Source organism: Alosa pseudoharengus, unplaced genomic scaffold (genome assembly GCF_046254945.1).
Source record: "Alosa pseudoharengus isolate Yale_2024_CS ecotype anadromous, Long Island Sound unplaced genomic scaffold, YU_APseudo_1.1 YU_APseudo_1.1_scf_2, whole genome shotgun sequence".
NCBI classification, from domain to species: domain Eukaryota; kingdom Metazoa; phylum Chordata; class Actinopteri; order Clupeiformes; family Clupeidae; genus Alosa; species Alosa pseudoharengus.
Genome location: NW_027468663.1, coordinates 56377369 through 56382368, shown reverse-complemented (window position 1 = coordinate 56382368; position 5000 = coordinate 56377369). Strand labels below are relative to the sequence as shown.

The following is a 5000-nucleotide window of genomic DNA, read 5'->3' as shown; positions in this document are numbered from 1 at the left end:
CACGTTGTCTCTCTCTTTATTTCACACCCACACACTCTCGCTCTCTTAGTCCCCACAGAAGAAAAGGAAAGACAACACCCTAGACGTATCTCCTTCGGACCATTTTCATGCAATTTATTGTACCCACATCCCGAGGCTGCCACTATAAATTCAACACAGATCAGAGATCTCCAGCTTTGTCTCTCTCCTCCCCCCCCACAGCGGAACAACACTCACACTTCATCCCCACAGAGAAAAGGAAAGACAACACCCTAGACGTATCTCCTTCGGACCCTTTCCATGCAATTTATTGTACCCACAGCCCGAGGCTGCCACTATAAATTCAACCCAGGTCAGAGATATCTAGCTCTGTCTCTCTCTCCCCTCCACAGCAGAACAACGTGCACACTCACACACACACATTCACTCTCCCTCAAGGGCAAGGAAACAAGGCCAAAAAAAAAAACAGACTCTCCCGCTCTCAAACCAGACACCTTACCAGTTACTTTACTGTACCCGCAGCCCGCAGCTGCCACTGTAAAATCAACAAGTGTCAGTTATATCTAGCTTTCCCTAGCTTTATCTAGCTTTATCTAGCTTTATCTAGCTTTATCTAGCTTTATCTAGCTTTATCTAGCTTTATCTAGCTTTATCTAGCTTTATCTAGCTTTCCCTAGCTTTATCTAGCTTTATCTAGCTTTATCTAGCTTTATCTAGCTTTCCCTAGCTTTCCCTAGCTTTATCTAGCTTTATCTAGCTTTCCCTAGCTTTATCTAGCTTTATCTAGCTTTCCCTAGCTTTATCTAGCTTTATCTAGCTTTCCCTAGCTTTATCTAGCTTTATCTAGCTTTATCTAGCTTTATCTAGCTTAGTCCCCTTTCTTTTCCCTTTTCCCCTCCCTTCCAGCTGGACAGTGATAAAACAACAATTACATAAACAATTACATAAACCTGTTGACCTAGTCAACCAAAACATAGGTGGTGAGCCTATCCAACTTTCCAATAACTGCAAAATTAAGACACCCAAACTGGTGGTTGTTATTCCATTTGTTAACACTGTAGCACTAAGTTTAGTCGTCACCAAACAAAGACCGTTGAGAAAACATAAACACCGCACAGCCTCCTATTTTCTCATTGGCACACACCCAGCATCATCGCATGAAACTCTCACACACACAGCTTAACATGTATTGATATCACAGCAAAGAAAAGAAGTTCCCCAAGTACTTGTACGTTTTACGTTTAATCGATTACTTCTTTTAATTCGTTCACGAATCTGTCATACCATTTTAAGTGAACACTTTTCCTCCTCTATACCCAATGACCTATAGAGCTCGCAGTCATTGATATAGGCATATCAACACTCTTAATGACACAAACTTCAACACTCTCATTAAAATGCAGCTTTTAATTTCTAATTTATCTAACAAATTTCCAATTTATCTAACAAATTAGCTTAACTTTGGTTCTTTTTCCTGCATAAAGGAGTAAAGACTTTTTGCTTTCACCTGGTCAGAATGTCTTCACTGCATGCAGGGTGCGCAGTGCAGCAGTGTTTCCCCTCTTGGCAGGCTTCCAGCTGGGATTCAGTTGCGTCAATCAGGGTGCCAAGATGGACTCTTCTTACAGATGTTCAAGATCCAAAATCTGCCCCGGAAGTGTCTTTGAACCCGTTGGATGTTCTCGTCTCTCTTCTCCTCTTGCGGACGGGTCACGATAACCAAATGTTGTCGTCTTTCTTCTCCTTTTGCGAGAAGGGTCACGGCACCAAATGTAGGATTCTCTGGTTGTTGCGTTGTGTTTTAGTTCTAATGGTTGTATTGAAGATGGTCAATAAAGCTTGACGGCGGAATCAGGATCGGCGATTAGATGATGATTTATTGTAGATGGTACAATAATGAATATCAGAACACAGGCTAAGTCTCGAACAGTAAAACTGTGCAGAGTCTAACAGTTGTGGTTGTTGTTAGAAGCGGCGGCTGAGCCTTCCGACAGAAGATGCTCCTTGGTCGCTTCCTCGATCCGTCTCAGAGTCAAAACCTAAGACAAAGCCTGTTATACTAAAACATACAAACGAAAATCATGCCAACGTGGCAGGTGCCAACCAGTGTACAAAACCCGGCTCTGGCCGGATGGATACCAGCCCTGAATGGCCCATGTTATGTCTGATGTTCCTCGGATGTTCCCAAACATCGGCCTGTCTGACCTTCCTGCTGGTGCACAGGCCTAAGGCACAGTTATGTTATGTACAATAGTATGGACCTCTCCCCGTTGTATACTACACACAGAAGTAACATATGAACACATCAGAATACAGTAAGAATACCCCAGAATTCTACAAACTCAACGGTAGGTATCATGACTAAGCTCGTGGATAATGGAGGGATGGTCCGCGGCTGCGATGTGGGACTCCTAATCTGGTGAGCCGGATTAGTTGGAATGAGCCCTCGTGAGTGCCGTCATCGTCATGGTCACTCTCATTGCCATTGTCGTTTTTCTGCATGGATGTCAGATTGCTGTAGCTTAACCCACTCATAAGCAAACAAGGCCCATAGGTTCCGCATGTTCTGCTGTCATATACGGCCCTTTCTGTCTTGACATGGCCCACATTCCATGTCAGTCTTCCCCCCCTTCTCCCCAGCATAGAGATTAGGCCGTACTGCTCCCCAGCATAGAGATTAGGCCGTACTGGTCCCCAGCATAGAGATCAGGCCGTACTGCTCCCCAGCATAGAGATTAGGCCGTACTGCTCCCCAGCATAGAGATTAGGCCGTACTGCTCCCCAGCATAGATATTAGGCCGTACTGCTCCCCAGCATAGAGATTAGGCCGTACTGCTCCCCAGCATAGAGATTAGGCCGTACTGCTCCCCAGCATAGATATTAGGCCGTACTGCTCCCCAGCATAGAGATTAGGCCGTACTGCTCCCCAGCATAGAGATTAGGCCGTACTGCTCCCCAGCATAGAGATTAGTACCCAGCATAGAGATTAGGCCGTACTGCTCCCCAGCATAGAGATCAGGCCGTACTGCTCCCCAGCATAGAGATTAGGCCGTACTGCTCCCCAGCATAGAGATCAGGCCGTACTGCTCCCCAGCATAGAGATTAGGCCGTACTGCTCCCCAGCATAGAGATTAGGCCGTACTGCTCCCCAGCATAGAGATTAGGCCGTACTGGTCCCCAGCATAGAGATCAGGCCGTACTGCTCCCCAGCATAGAGATCAGGCCGTACTGGTCCCCAGCATAGAGATTAGGCCGTACTGCTCCCCAGCATAGAGATTAGGCCGTACTGCTCCCCAGCATAGATATTAGGCCGTACTGCTCCCCAGCATAGAGATTAGGCCGTACTGCTCCCCAGCATAGAGATTAGGCCGTACTGCTCCCCAGCATAGAGATTAGTACCCAGCATAGAGATTAGGCCGTACTGCTCCCCAGCATAGAGATTAGGCCGTACTGCTACGCCAACTGAATGGACTTGTCAGTGCAGCAAAACACATTTTTCTTTTTTTGCATCAAATTCTCCCTTCCAGCAGATTATTCATAGCCCTAAGTTTAAGTAATTTATCTTATCATAGAAATATTGCTTAGTAAACTTTATTTATTTACCTTTTTCCAATCTACCTAAAACATCTGAGGGGCTGGATGAAGCGTGCTGGAGGGCCGTATCTAGGGGTTATTAATTATGTTTTAATTATGTGTTACTCATGATTTATAGTAATCCTAATTGGACCTGAAAGGTCATGGATAGGAAGTGGACCAGATAGGGTTGGAGGAGTGTTTTTATAGTCGGTGATTTCTGCCGGCTGCTCTGCTGCGATGAGAAACGGCTCCATTACCTCAGCAGAATAAAGAACTGCAGCAGCAGCAGCAGTAGGCAGAGACGGAACAGGCGTCTGAGTTCCATTAAATTACCCTGAGCCAGGCTGTTTTTTGATTGATAAATGAATAAATAAATAAATAAATAAACAAACAAACAAAACAAAATAAACAAGCATAGGTAAATAATCCGCACATGCGAGCTAACGCTGTCGTCACGTGTCGTCGCGGCAGCGAGTTTGGATGCGAGCCCCACGTGGTCGGGGTTGATTAAGGAGAGGGCTTGTAATTATGGGCCCACTTCGTCCCTCATCCAGGCTCGTTCTTCAGGACCTGATTGCTCCCTTTGTGTGTTTGCTCATGAAAACGGTGCATGAAAAAAGGCTTGAAAAAACAAGGCACAAATAGAGTATTGCAATTAGTCAGTTTGTGGTCAGATGACATAACAGACTAAACAACAACACGAGAGGGGAAATTAGCATCCTCTGTTTTTGGTTTCCGCTTCAAGCATCTGTTAACAAATAATATTCACATCTCAAATGAAAGTCATTCAAAATCAGGACTGGGGTACTAAAGTAAAACTGCATTTAAACATTTAAAAGGTTTCAAACTCCCCTGCTTTGCTCCACTCTCACAAGGCTCTGTTCGAAACGGTAAAAAGTGTTGCCTTATATTGTCTATGCTTTTAACCAAAGATTCTAGAGTGCTGCCTTTTAACCAAAGATTCTAGAGTGCTGCCTTTGAACCAAAGATTCTAGAGCAGAGCACTCTAGAATCTTTGATGCACACTTCATGCTCCCTATCACCTATAAACCATGGCTCTGCTATAAACCTTTTGTGCCAACGTCTGAAACAGCTGTGAAAACCAAAGATGGCGGATGACATCGGTAATCTGTTGAAATGTGATTTGTGTGACATTATTTTGCTTAGATGTGTAGATTTGACGCGAGAAATAAACCCTTTGCTATCTGATTATGCCATTGTTGTAACCATTGATGCCTACCGTTAGCCTGCTAGCTTACGTAAGCTAGTTTAGTTTAACATTCCGACTTTTGCTAACGTCATACCGTAGTGTTAACCAACGATTCTACAAGGATACAAGGAAGTTTATAGAGTGCTATGCTCATTTTTAAAAGATGCATTCAATCCAAAGTCATGTCTAATGAGACAGCTCTCAAGTATTTAGGGAGGGAGGCATCAGGCAGCTG

The 5000-nt window shown here is 44.5% G+C and overlaps 1 protein-coding gene across 2 annotated transcripts in view; it reads left to right on the top strand.

Moving 5' to 3' along the window:
* ddhd1a (DDHD domain containing 1a) overlaps positions 1 to 5000 on the top strand; it is a 48601-nt gene that overhangs the window by 18684 nt on the left and 24917 nt on the right. The gene's annotated exons all lie outside the window — the stretch shown is intronic.